The following is a 15,452-nucleotide window of genomic DNA, read 5'->3' on the forward strand; positions in this document are numbered from 1 at the left end:
TCTGCTCCCAGCCATGATGGCAATAAACTCTAACCCTCTAAAACTGTGAGGTGCCAATTAAATTCTTTCTTTCATAAAGTAATAGTATCTAATAAGAGCAATTTTAAAAAGGCAACTAAGACACTCATGTGCACATTCTGTCTGACTAGAGTCCCCATGACCTCAGTGGTATTTCTTATTTAAATGATTGCTGTAAACTCTCTACTTCTCTGGAACCTCCATCAGATTCACATGTAACAATATGTTCCTAGTTTAGGGCATTTCTTTGAGCAGTATTTGAGATAATTCCAGACCAACTCTTTGTTTCCAGATCTAAGACATGACATATTACCATGTATTTCTTTTCCTAATATAAGTAGGGTGCTAAGACTTTCTAGGTGAAGAGCTCTGTAGACAATAAGCTACTCTCTGTCTCAGGTTCTCAGGTACCTGCATGAAGACAGCTACCTATAGCAACACACAGCAGCCTCTCAGGAGAAACCTGATGCTTAATCTTCATCATCAACTTGACTGAATTTAGAATCATCTAGAAAACTGGTGAGGCACACCTCTGAGGATGTCTCTGAGGATGTTTCCAGAAAAGATCAGCTGAAGGGTACAAGAACCACCCTGAATATAGGTGTCATGATCCATGGGATTGGAGCCCAGAGAGAATAAAAGGAATGAGGGAAAGGTAGAGGAATGCTGGCATTCCCTCTTTCTTTCCCACCTCTCTGCCATGTGAGCTAGTCCATCAAGCTCTCTCTGTCATGAGACAGGCACTATAAGCCAAAAGAAACGTTTCCTTCCTGAGGCTGTTTCTCTCAGCTATTTTGTCACAGTGATGAAAAAAGTAGCCAAACACAGGAGTTTCTTCTTCATGGAGACTCAAAATGAGGGGACAAACACACACACACAGAGGCACACACACACAGGCACACATACACAGTAGTGACAGAATAATACAAGGTTCAGGGCACATCTTCCTAAAATATATAGAATATCTCCCCTTGCACATGTATATGTGCATGCACAAAAATAGACCTCAACATCCTACCCTTTCTCTTTGCTCCAGTTTTTCCCCTTCTCCTTTTACTAATTGAAAGCTTCCTACCCATTATTACTTTCTTTACAAGTTTACATTTTGGTCTGCCATATCATGGAACTTCCCATTGGTTTCTCCAATGTCACCTCAACCAAACTACTCTATTTGAAAACCTATACCAATATGAATCCTGTAGACCAGTAGGAATCCTCTATTCCAATGTGAATCCTGCATGCTCTCAAATTACCCTGGTTGTAATTAATACTCAACTTCTAGACTACACCCCCCAGGTAGTTCACAGCTATACAACTCAGTCAAGGATACAACTTTTCCTGAATTTCTCACAGTGACAAATGAAGGACATGGATCAGAGCCATACCTTAGTATCACCTGATAACCTCCTTCATCCACTTCTCTTTTCTAAAGTGTTTGTCAATCAGGGACTCAATCTCTTATTCCTGTGCCATTCTTGGTTCAAGTATTGTTTTCCTTCCTTAGGTTTGTAAGATGCCTCATGAAGAAATCAAATCCCATCCCTCTTTTACCACACAGGATAATGTCTTTTTTTTTTTCTTGGGCAACATGATTCTAGAAAAACATTGGGTTCTATACAGTTCAGTCTTTTGTCAGCAATACTCTCTCAATCAAATATAGTTGAAGGATCTAAGAGAACATTATTTTTTATTCTTTATTGTTATAATTATATCTTCGATCTTCAAGGAAAACAATTCTGAGCAAAATATAAGAAAATTTGATACATATTTTTCCTTTTAATCTGTTTAATGTTTAATGTGTGTAAGACCTTTGGTCTAATTAATATGTTGCTGGTTGGTTGAATGGTTGTATTGTTTTGTTTTGCTTTGTTTTTCTTTTTGTGTATGTGTGGTTTTATTGTATTTAATTTTTATTTTTATGAGATATTTTCTTTATTTACATGTCATATGATATCTCTTTTCCCAGTATCCCCTCTGAAATATAGAAAAAACAAACAAACAAACAAAAAACAAAAAGAACCCTGTTCCCTCCCCCTTCCGGCTGCTGAACAACCCACCTTCTCCAACTTCATGGCCCTGGCATTCCCCTACACTGGGGCATAGAATCTTCACAGGGCCAAGGGCCTCTCCTCCCATTGATGACTGACTAGGCCATACTCTGCTAAGTATGCTGCTGGAGATATTAGTCCCACTATGTGTACTCTTTGGTTGGTGGTTTAGTCCCTGGGAGCTCTGAGGGTACCAGTTAGGTCATATTGTTGTTCATCCTAAGGGGCTGCAAACCCCTTCAGCTCCTTGGATTCTTTCTCTAACTCCTTCACTGGGGACCCTGTACTCAGTCCAATGGATGGCTATGAGCCTCTACTTCTGTATTAGTCGGGTACTGTCAGAGCCCCTCAGGAGACAGCTATATCAGGCTCCTGTCAGCCAGCACTTGCTGTCATCCACAATAGTGTCTGGATTTGATGATTGAATATGGGAAGGATTCCCAAGTGGAACAGTCTCTGGATTGTCCTTCCTTCAGTCTCTGATCCATAGTTTGTCTCTGTAACTCCTTCCATGGGTATTTTGTTCCCCCTTTTAAGAAGGATCAAAGTATCCACACTTTGGTCTTTCTTCTTCTTGAGTTTCTTGTGGTTTGTGAATTGTACTTTGTGTATTCCCATCTTCTGGGTTAATATCCATTTATCAGAGAGTATATACCATGTGTGTTCTTTTTTGTTTTGGTAACCTCACTCAGGATGATATTCTCCAGATCCATCCATTTCCTTAAGATTTCACAAATTTACTGTTTTTAATACCTGAGTAGTACCCCATTGTGTAAATGTACCACATTTTCTGTATCCATTCCTCTGTTGAGGGACATCTGGGCTGTTTCATGTTTCTGGCTATTATAAATAAGGCTGCTATGAACATAGTGGAGCATGTGTCCTTATTACATGTTGGAGCATCTTCTGGGTATATGCCCAGAGTGGTATAGCTGTGTCTTCTGGTAGTACTATGTCCAATTTCTGGAGGAACTGTCAAACAGATTTCCAGAGTGGTTGTACCTGCTTGCAATCCCACCAGCAATGAAGGAGTCTTACTCTTTTTCCACAACTTCTCCAGCATCTGCTGTCACCTGAGGTTTTTATCCTAGCCATTCTGACTGGTGTGAGGTGGAATCTCAGGGTTGTTTTGATTTGCATTTCCCTGATGACTAAGGATGTTGAACATCTTTTTAGGTGCCTTTCTACCATTTGGTATTCGTCAGTAGAAAATTCTTTGTTTAGCTTTTACCCCCTTTTTCATTAGGGTTATTTCGTTCTTTGGAGTCTAACTTCTTGAGTTCTTTGTACATACTGGATACTAGCCCTCTATCAGATATGGGACTGGTAAAGATCTTTTCCCAAATTGTTGGTTGACATTTTGTCCTATTGACAATGTCTTTTGCCTTAAAGAAGCTTTGTAATTTTAGTTTGATGTTGGCTACTGGTTTTCTGTATATTGCTTTTACTATGTTCAGATATGAGCCTTGAATTCCTGATCTTTCCAAGATTTTTATCATGAAGGGATGTTGGATTTTGTCAAATGTTTTCTCAGCATCTAATGAGATGATCATATGTTTTTTTTTTTCTTTGACTATGTTTATATAGTGAATTACGTTGATGGATTTCTGAATATTGAACCATCTCTGCATCCCTAAGATGAAGCCTATTTGATCATGATGGATAATCATTTTGATGTGTTCTTGGATTCGGTTTGCAAGAATTTTATTGAGTATTTTTGCATCGATATTCATATGGGAAATTGATCTGAAGTTTTCTTTCTTTGGTAGGTCTTTGAGTGGATTAGGTATAAGAGAGATTGTTGCTTCATAGAATGAATTGGGCAGAGTGCCTTCTGTTTCTATTTTGTGGAATAGTTTCAGGAGTATTGGTATTAGGTCTTCTTTGAAGGTCTGATAAAACTCTGCACTAAACCCATCTGGTCCTGGGCTTTTTTTGGTTGAGAGACTATTAATGACTGTTTCTATTTCATTAGCAGATATGGGATTGTTTAGGTCATTTATCTGAGCTTGATTTAACTTTGTTGTTTGGTATCTATCTAGAAAATTGACCATTTCATTCAAGTTTTCCAGTTTTGCTGAATATAGGCTTTGACGTAGGATCTCAAGATTATTTGGATTTCCTCAGTGTCCCTTGTTATGTCTCCCTTTTCAGTTCTGATCTTATTAATTATGATACTGTCTCTGTGCCCTCTACTTAGTCTGACTAAGGGTTTATCTATTTTGTTGATTTTTTTCAAAAAACCAGCTCCTAGTTTGGTTGATTCTTTGTATAGTTCTTTTGGTTTCCATTTGGTTGATTTCAGCCCTGAGTTTGATTATTTCCTGCCTTTGACTCCTCTTGGGTGAATTTGTTTCTTTTTGTTCTAGAGCTTTCAAATGTGCTGTCAAATTGCTGATGTATGCTCTCTCCAATTTCTTTTTGTAGGCACTTAAAGCCATGAGTTTTCCCTTAAGACTACTTTAATTGTGTCCCATAAGTTTGGGTATGTTCTGGTTTCATTTTCATTAAACTCTAGAAAGTCTTTAATTTCTTTCTTTATTCCTTCTTTGACTAAGTTATCATAGTAGAGTGTTGTTAAGCCTCCACGTGTATGTGGGCTTTCTATTGTTTATGTTGTTATTTAGGATCAGCCTCAGTCCCTTGTGATCTGATAGGATGCAAGGAATTATTTAAATCTTCATGTATCTGTTGAGGCCTGATTTGTGACCAATCATATGGTCAATTTTGGAGAAGGTACCATGAGGTACTGAGAAGAAGGTATATTTTTTTGTTTTAGGATAAAAAATTCTATAGATATCTATTAAATCCATCTGTTTCATAACTTCTGTTAGTCTCACTGTGTCTTTGTTTTGTTTCTGTTTCCATGATCTGTCCATTGCAGAGAGTGGAGTGTTGAAATCTTCCACTATTATTGTGTGCAATACAATGTTAGCTTTAGTAAACTTTCTTTTATGAATGTATATGCCCTTGTATTTGGAGCATAGAGGTACAGAATTGAGAGTCCAATTTGGTAGATCATATCTTTGATGAGTATGAAGAGTCCTTCCTTATCATTTTTGATCACTTTAGGTTGAAAGTTGATTTTATTCAATATTAGAATGGGTACTCCAGCTTTTTTCTTGGGACCATTGGCTTGGAAAGTTGTTTTTCAGGCTTTTATTCTGAAGTAGTATCTGTCTTTGTCACTGAGGTGTGTTTCCTGTATGCAACAAATGTTGGGACTTGTTTAGGTACCCAGTCTGATTGTCTCTTTTTTTATTGGGAAATTGAATACATTGATATTAATAGATATTAAGGAAAAGTAGTTGTTGCTTCCTGTTATTTTTGTTGTTAGATTTGGAATTCTGTTCATGTGGCTATCTTCTTTTAGTTTTGTTGGAAGATTACTTTCTTGCTTTCTCTAGGATGAAGTTTCCCTACTTGTGTTGGAGTTTTCCATCTATTATCCTTTGAAGGGCTGGATTTATGGAAATATATTGTATAAATTTGGTTTTGTCATGGAATACTTTGGTTTCTCATCTATTGTAACTGAGAGTTTTACTGGCTGTAGTAATCTGGGCTGGCATTTGTATTCTCTTAGGGTCTGTATGACATTAACCCAGGATCTTCTGGCCTTCATATTCTCTGGCGAGAAATCTGGTATAATTCTGATAGGTCTGCCTTTATATGTTACTTGACCTTTTTACTCCACTGCTTTTAATATTTTTTCTTTGTTTTGTGTATTTGGTGTTTTGACTATTTTATGGTGGGAGGAATTGCTTTTCTGGTCCAGGCTATTTGGAGTTCTATAGGCTTCTTATATATTCATGGGCATCTCTTTCTTTAGGCTATGGAAGTTTTCTTCTATAATTTTGTTGAAGATATTTACTGGCCCTTTAAATTGGACGTCTTCACTCTCATCTACACCTATTATCTTTAGGTTTAGTATTCTCATTGTGTCCTGGATTTCCTGGATGTTTTGGGTTAGGAACTTTTTGTATTTTGAGTTTTCTTTGACTGTTGTGTCAATGTTTTCTATGGTATCTTCTGCACCTGAGATTCTCTCTTCTATCTCTTGTATTCTGTTGATGATACTTGCATCTATGACTCCTGATTTCTTTCCTAGGATTTCTATTTCTAGAGTTGTCTCTGTTTGAGATTTCTTAACTGTTTCTACTTCCATTTTTAGGTCCTCACTGGTTTTGTTCAATTCCTTCACCTGTTTGGTTGTGCTTTCCTATTATTCTTTAAGAAATTTTTGTGTTTCCTCTTTAAGGGCTTGAACCTGTTTACCTGTGTTCTCCTGTATTTCTTTAAAGGAGTTACTCATGCCCTTCTTAAATTCCTCTTTCACCATCGTGAGATAAGATTTTAGGTCCAAATCTTGTTTTCCTGGTGTTTTGGGATATCCAGGACTTGCTGTGGTGGGAGTACTAGGTTCTGATGAAGCCAAATAGTCTTGGTTTTTGTTGGTAAGATTCTTCCATTTGCCTTTTGCCATCTGTTGATCTCTGGTGTTAGATGTTCTTGCTCTCTCTGGCTGGAGCTTGTTCCTCCTGTGGGTCTGTAAGCCTGTGTCAGCACTTCTTGGAGATCAGCTCTTCTCTGGTAAGACCTGTGTGCAGAGGGCTGTAGATCAGTGTCCTTCCTGGTTCCTGGGGTCAGAGCAGTCCCTGGACACAAGCTCTCTGCTTTCAGGGGGAAGGGTCAGAAAGGGCTGTGGATCCCTGTCCCTCCTAGGTGTAGATGGAGGTAGAAAGGATCCTGTCCCAGCTGCCCTGCCACTTCTGAGGTCTGTTGCTTTGTTTTTCTGAAAAAAGATCTTATTGTAGAGGTGTGTCTGGCTTCAAATTCAATAATCTTGTCTCAGTGTCTTGATAATTGGACTTGTAGGCATGTGCTAGTACATCCAGCAGAACAATTGATATGATTGATGATAAATTTACATTGTAGAGATAGAAAACTTATTTTCAAATTCCACAAAAATATATAAATGACTAAATTTACTTTTATGTCTCAGAGGCCAATTCTACCATGAAAGAATGAGTCACTGACAATGTTCCTTATCCACAGCCTTCTTGTGAAGTTTACTCAGATAATCTAGGGAAAGAACTGGGAACAATTACAAGCAGATTCACTGGCCCAGTATGTAGTATGGTGACAACACATTGTCAATACAAGAAAGGAAATGCTAGATACTTTCAAGCTAGTCACTAGCACTTGGTGACTGCCCTGGCTATCATTTTAAAAGATTATTTCCAAATTGCTTCTATCCCAGATTTCCACCAATTAACTCAAACTGCCACAAGATTGCAGGATATTGGCACAAAGTGCAGCTAGTGTCCTTTCCTGTGGAATACCAAGGGATTTGCTTCTAAAGCCACTATTAACCTTAATAGGAGTTGTGAATATAACTTGCCTCATTTTAGTGGGAGGAGAGAGCTGGCTAGTTGATGAATATAGATAAGATTATGCTATTCAAAGCATCCCAGGCAATTTCTATTAGTTTGTCAAGGTTTATCTCCTTACATGCCTTTATGAATCAGATTTTGCTCAGAAGTCATAATGCTTTAGATTATCAGCCATATCAGAAAATGTCACCAATGATAAATGCCTGCTGTTAAAATGAATGCCATGTTCTCTTTTGTGTCTCAGCTTGTTGTTAATGCAGACTCCCGGGGCCCTGTTTGACAGTGGGAGTCTATTTACCGGACTGAGATGGCCTCATGTTTATACACGACCACTTGGTAATCGTGTGGCCTGTGTACAGGAAGTCAAGAAAAGTAATAAGCATAGCACAATCTGCAGACTTGGAAAAGGAGGCTGGCTTTTTTTTTTTTTTAACAATCAAGTACTATTTAGGAGAATTAATATGGCTTTTGATCAACTGCCAAACAATCAGAAAGGCCAGATTTAGAACATGGCCCACAGAGGACCCTTTTGGGCTCTTCATTTCCACAAAGATATTTCATAAAAGATCTTAAGCAATTCTTTAATAATTGGAAATGAATGTATTGTAAAGAAAGCATAATTGAATGCTTTCCCTGAAAGACAAAGTTATCTCATTTCTTCTTTCTCATACAAAGGAACTTATGTTCTGGAATCATAGGGAAAAAAATGGTTATTTCCCTTTACCCATAAGCCCCATTATCCTCAAGGTGTGCCCACAGGATTTCTGAACTTGAACGTGTCATGTTTGAAGTACACAATTGCTTACATGACCTCAGAAATGGTACAAAGCTTTGCCAACTTCATATTCTGCCTGCCTTGTCATCTGGATAAATGACATTAAAGCAACCTTTTCAAGATAAATATTAGGACACAGTGCTCCATGTATCTCTCATGCTGCTATCATGTATTTCTTGCTGAATGTGTCAGGAATGAAGAGCCATTGCTGTCCTTTACACAAAGCCTTTTATCAGAATTATATTGCACTGAGCAAGTTTGAAAACTTAGGTAACATCTTCCTGTACTCAAAGGGCAGATCTACTTAGTACTTCACTTCCAATTATAAAAGGAATGAGCATTCCAAGTTCCTTTGAGTATGATGCAAGGTATTATATGAGAGGCATTCATCCACACACGTCTCATAGACATGGGTCACAGGGAGATGTGACACACATACTGGCAATCATGTTGTTTGTTTTATCATGAGTATTAAAGTCATTTGTCTCTGACAAGAGTTGCTTGACTTCTACCTCCATCCTCAAAAACAACAGGATAAATTATTAGCCTGTAAGTTGGGTAAAATCTACATCTAGACATGACACCAGATGTGTTATCTACATACTGTCTAGATATCCAAAAGGACAGATGTAAAATAAGAAAAACAATCAACCTAGGGTTTTTTTTGAAGCTGCTTGTTCTATTAATATATTAATACAAATTTCTCTACTGAATTATTTTCTTTCCTGCTGCCATTCCTCCTTTCTTTTCTTCTTTTCTTCCCTCCTTCTTCTTTTCCTCTCTTTCCCTCTCCCTCATTTAAACCCTTAAAAGGTGTTCAAATTATTCTAATATCTTTCTCCCCACTGTGAAGAGAGAAATAGTTCAGGGTACCTATTTGGAGTATTTTATTTTCTTGTTCAAAGGAGTTTGTTCAGGACTGTGGCTTCCTGAAAGTAAATGAGTTGCAGTTTACTGAGAACTTATTTAATTATAAATAAGTGTCATTCTAGCTGCTGTGAATATGTTTGGAAGCAAAGCAGGAAAGAGTGTTCTTCGGGGACCTTTATACATGAGTGCAACTTCTCTGGAACTATTGGGAAAGAGCTGCTACCTTGGAGCTGTGGGTGTTAAAACTGAGAGAAGGCAGGACTGAGGCTGCCCTGGTCATCCTTTGCCCTGTTTGGATTATCCATTTGATGATAAAGCTGGACTGACCTCTCCTGATCTACTTTTACTATTCTTGAGTTGACAGTTATTTATGATATACATATGTACCTCTTGTAATATGTCTTTGTTGTGTAATGGCTAAATTGAGCAAGTTTATATATGTACATACATACATCAGTTTTTGTGGTTAGAAGACAAATCTACATTCTGAAGGAGAAAACACATTGTTGTTAACTACAGTTACCACATTGGCTAATAGATTTTTATTTTGATGAACCATTTGTACATGTTTCCAAAACCATGCCTCCCTAACACCAGTCTAAGCATGGCAACCAGCTATATAAGCAGATAATCTAATACCTTTATTTTCTTCTTAACTTCTTTACCTTCTTACCTTCTTTTAATTTAATACCTTTTGAACTACATTTCTGCCAATCAAAAACAAAAGCCCTATTAATTATTGGGATTAAGTAAACTGACATAATCTTGCATACTATACTAGAAAATACTAATATAATATGTTAAAGCTTTAAGAGACATCCTCTTATGTTTTTAATTCTGCAGTTGTATTTAACTTGTATTTTTTACAGTAAACTATTATTTATTTCTTCTAGATTGTTCCATTTGTGTGCTTTATTGTTCTTATTTAGCAACACTTATCCATTTTATAAAATTAATATTCTATAAACCTAATTTAGAAATTGTTCTCATAGTCTTTTTCTTGTAGATTCATTTTAAATTTGTAAATCTGCACTAATTAGATGCAATCAACAGAAGGTGTGTGAACACATACATCACTAGTCTTTTTTATTCCATAAACATTTAATGAGAGAGAGCCCACTATATGTAAGACAGCAGAAGGCACTTCATGCAAAAATTCAGAATAGAAATTGAAGCAGAGAAAACACAAAAATCAAACCCATTTAATTCACCTTAGAAACACAGATAACTAAAACCAGTGCCATTTCATTTTCATAAAGGAGCATACATCAAACTTTATCACATTAAGGCCAAAAAAGAAGAATGGAAAGTCACTTTTTTCTTTCTTGGTTTTCATTAGATATTAAATAAAATTTCTCAGATTACACAGAGTCACAATCTCTCAGAAGACTGCCAGCAATAATTGAAATTTCTAACCTACTTAAAACATGAAGATAATGCAATGTTTTGTAATAGAAAGTCTAACAATATTAGATTTACAATACAGTTTACAGTCCAAAGTCTTCCAATTTGATCAGGAAATAAAACCAAAGTCAATAAGCTTCTGCATATATTCTAAACTGCTTTACAATGCAGCAAGGGGAAAGAACATGAAAAGAAGGCGTGTGGGGAACATAATGAAATCTTGAAAGCCAGCTCACTCAGAATTAAGTCAATCAATTCAATTCATAAGACTTTTATTGTTGTTTCTACCACTTGTCTTCTTCCTGGCTAGGCCTGCTGGGGGATGTTTAAAGAATCATTCTACAGTCAAATCATTTGATTTGGATAATCAACTTTGAAGGTACATGTGGTTGACCTGTCCTCTGGGTGTTGGTGAGAAATCCAAGAAGATAAATACAGACATAACTCTCAGCATGAGAGACTGAGGAAGGAGAGATGAGCTTCACACACCTCAGAGAAGCAATTAATAAAATCAAACTATGGGATGCTGTTTTGATTTTTCATTTGTTCATTTTTAAATTTTGGTATGTTTGTAGAATCACTATTTTGACAGGAACAAAAGAATAATACTGATCATGTGTAAATGAATGTATTCAGTAATGACAGCTCATGAAAGAAGAAAGGAAATATTTAACTTGAGACCTTTTTGAGTAGCTTCTATAGGAAAATATTTTAGTAAGCCTGTGTATTTAGTTTGCTAATTACCCACATTTGTCAACAAAAATGTTCAAAGAATAAGCATAAAAACATGACAAGATAGTCATATCAAGCAAATTAAGCTAGTCTCAGAAATACTAATATCATGTTATCATAGTTAAATTTCTATTATCTCAATAAGACACCATGATCAAGTCAACTTATAGAAGAAAGTCTTTATTTGGAGCTTAGAGTCCATGACATTAATGGCAGAGAGCATGGAAACATGTAGGCAGGGATGGTGATAGAGTAGTAACTGAGAGCTCACATTCTAAGATACAACCACAAGACAGAGAAGACAGAGGAGATGGAGAAGAAAAGAGAGGAGAAGGAGGATCAAGACAGGGAAAGGCCTGCATCTTTTTTTTATTAGATATTTTCTTTATTTAAATTTCAAATGTTATCTCCTCTCCTAGTTACATGGTGGGACTCATGGCTCCAGCAGCATATGTATAGGCCTAAATCTTTTAAAACCTCACAGCCCATTCCAATTGACATACTTCTCCAAACAAGGCCACACATCCTAATCCACCAGCCAGGGACTGTGTGTTCCAATATATGACCCTACTGCTGTTCTCATTCAAACCACCACGCATACTTTCTTTCATGTGTAGTTCCAATATTTTATACAGGTACACAAAATGATGTAAAAATATGTGACTTAAAAACAGAAGTAAAACTTTGTAGGGGAACAAAGGAGACCAATGAAAAAGAGATTGATAATAAACTCAAAACAGCTTGTAAGATGGACATAATATATGGCGATGTCTATGCATACCCAGAACCATGTAAACAAACATTATACTACTGAAGTAAAATCTATTATTTAGGAAAATATAGCAGTGAAGAAAGCATGCTGCAAGGATCATAGGTGATATGAATAAACACTGCTTGATGTTCATAAGGAGGCAAGTGTCTTCTGGAAGAGAGTTAAATCTGGAAAATTCTGAGCTTTGTGTATTGAAAATATTTTAATGGACAGAAAAGCCTATGAGCAAGAATACATACAACTTTGCAATTCATAGCCTGGGGACTCTATCTCAGATAGGCCAATGTATCTGAAATCTCTCTGGATTTGTAGAAACACAATATAATTGCAAAGATTTATACTGTAGGCAGCTGCTTGGATACGATCATCAGCGGCTTGGAAGCAGCTGCTTAGAGGATTGTATCCAAGATGGCGGATGTCTGTCAGAGACACAGGCTGCTTTCTACGGGGCTGAAGCGGGGATGAGTAGGGCTCCAAGCAGCCTTAATTCTTTCCCCCTGCCCTAGGTGAGCACGCCCTGTGCCTCCCCGTAGGCAGTCACTTGGATACGATCTCAGCCGCTTGGAGTGCCTCCTTGTAGGCAGTCACTTGGATATGATCATCAGCCACTTGGATCTTAAGCGGCCACTTAGATGATCATATCTAAGATGGCGGCCACAGCTGCAATAGACTATTCTACTGCGCATGCGCCCCTCCCGAGTGGGTGTGTACTGTGCATGTGCCCTCCCGAGTGGGTGTATACTGCGCATGCATCCCTCCTGAGCAGGTGTATGCTAATGAGGGTTTGACAGGGAACCAATCCTGGAGGACTTGGCAGCTTAGGCACGGGTATATAAGGGGCTGTCTCCAGACAGTCGGAGCCACTCCACGGAAGCAAGCAGACCTGCAGCACCTAGGAAGAAGAAGCAGAAGAAGAAGAAGCAGAAGAAGCAGAAGCAGAAGCAAAAGCAGAAGCAGAAGCAGAAGCAGCAGAAGAAGAAGAAGCAGAAGAAGCAGCAGAAGAAGCAGCAGCAACATCAAGAAGAGCCATGCCATCAAGAAGAGCTGTGACACTTAAGAACCTAGGAGAGCTGTAGTACCTAGGTACCTTAAAGAGCTGTAACACCTGGGTACCTAGGAGAGCTGTAACAAAAGAATATTCCTGAGTAAACCGTCGAGAGAAGAAGTCCAGGTGTTCGGTCGTTATTGCTGCTGGTAGGCAGCAGAAGCGCCGTACATTATACATACCCTAATTCCATCCATTTCATATCTCTGAATGTTGGTTCTTCAACTGTCAGCAGGGAACAGACACTCTTCTTTTCCCTCTCCAAGTGACTTTTGTATAGATTAAAAATATGTTCCAACGTACTTTTGCCTACACATTTTACTTATCAGCTTCAATGAAATACAACTTACATCTTTTAAAACATCCCAGTGTAGTTAATGTACTTAATTTTCATGAGTTTGGATCAGTCAAGCTCTCATCGGAGTCCTTCCAAAGTCTTCTGATACACATTTGTACTTTTTAATCTTGTTGAAGGAATGCTTAAAGTGATGTCTACACTTGAACATAGTCTTCCAGTGCACAGCAAAGGTGATTGCCTGTAGTCACTGTGCACACAGCAGAGCTCTAGGGCACACTCACAAAGTTTTAGAAGCACTGAAGAACATCTCTGTATCTCCCCTTCTTTCAACCACTATTCTACTGTCCTCTTCTATGTTAGTTAGATAGCTCATGTAAAGGACAGCATGGAGTATCTACCTGAGTGATACAAATTACTTACTTCAAAATTAAAGTGCATCTACAGGCTCTCAAGCAGAAACCTGGGCCTAACTATATGTCAGTCAATGATAAATGAAGCTACAAATATGATTATTGTTTCCAAGAAAAATCAGCAGCTCCAGACCCCAAATTTTCTCATTAGAGATGCAAATAGGAAAATGCAAAAGAAAAATAGAAAGAACAAAAAGTGGAAGTAGATAGACCTACCTAGCAGCTTGCTTGCAATGCAGGTTCCAGCACAGCCTCAGAACTTTTGATGTGTTTTGACATATTTATCTGTGGGGCTCTGCCATTGCATTACCATCTTCACATTATTTTACATCTAAATTGATTTCAATTACATAGACATTTCAAAACATTAATATTCATTTGAGATATTTCTGATATCTTCTCAGTGTGCTAAACTTTTCCAGGCTCTGGTTCATAATTAACCCACTCCACATGTAACTGCAGAGAACAACCCTATGAAATTCTGATTAGTATAAGAGCCTCTTTGCATATGCTCAAAGTTCCTGAATTATAAACATTCGATTGACAAAGAGTTCACACACAAAAACTGTCCTACCTAGTTGCACTTTTAGAAGCTAGTTTCATGGTCCTTAAAAATAAATAGCTTAAGTAAGAATCCCAAGCAATAGGAACACTCTAGATTTTTTTTTTTTTTTTTTTTTTTGAGAAACCAAAGGAAGAACTCAGTTTCTTTCATGGATGTAAAAATCAGGATTAAGGAACTGAACAAAACAGAGAGGAAAAGAAAACATTGCAGTAGTTCTAAAGTCCTATGAAGGGAAAGCATTTTCTTTTTGTCAAGGATAGACACCTACTACTTCAGTTGGGCAGATCAACTACTTGAAGAAGGGACTACTCCTCAGGAAAGCAGACCCACCATCAGCCATGCCAGAGTGGCAGGAGGAATAATTACCCCTTAATAAGATAATAACCTTACCTTCCCAGAATGCCTGCCCTCTATGCAGCTGCAGGAGGTTCTGTTGAGTCGGCTTCCTTTCTGAATCCTGACTCAGAAAGGCAGAATGTTTCTTTCCTTCTCTCTATTTTCTTTTCAGATGCTTACAGAACCTAAGTATGCTTTCTCTGGTACTTTGGGTCGTTCTTTCTCTGAATGCTTTGGCCCTGCCTCATGGCCATTTGGCTTCCATATGACTGAAAGCCTCATGTGGTCTTTTCTCTTCATTTTCCTCTTCTGGGAAGCTACTAAGAACTAGAGATTGCCCAACCTTTAAACTGTAACAAAATTATCCTCAACATCCTTTTGAATCTGTTCTTAGACTTTCTTATTAATGACTGAGAAGACCAAGAGAGGCTCTACTTTCCTTGGTAATATGTGGTGACTCTAGGGATAGTGGAAACTCGCCAAAATTTGCAGTCACAATAACCTAATCCCTTTGCATGACTTCCCTCAAAGATTTTGTATGAAAGTGATAGATTCCTTATGCAAATTTATAAACAAACAAGGACAAACTAGTTTGATTGGTACAGAGTCAGCTAGAAGAAACAATGTGCTCTTAATACAAATGGCTCATTCCTCAGTCTTGGAATTGTGAGGATGTGCATCAATGCTGTCTAGATTCCACTGAACGATGGAACTTCCCTGGCTTATCTGGGACACAGAAAATTAAATAAAGCAATATATAAAATAGTCAGAATGTAGAAGGTCTTT

The sequence above is a fragment of the Mastomys coucha genome, unplaced genomic scaffold (assembly GCF_008632895.1).
Source record: "Mastomys coucha isolate ucsf_1 unplaced genomic scaffold, UCSF_Mcou_1 pScaffold12, whole genome shotgun sequence".
Classification (NCBI taxonomy): Eukaryota; Metazoa; Chordata; class Mammalia; order Rodentia; family Muridae; genus Mastomys; species Mastomys coucha.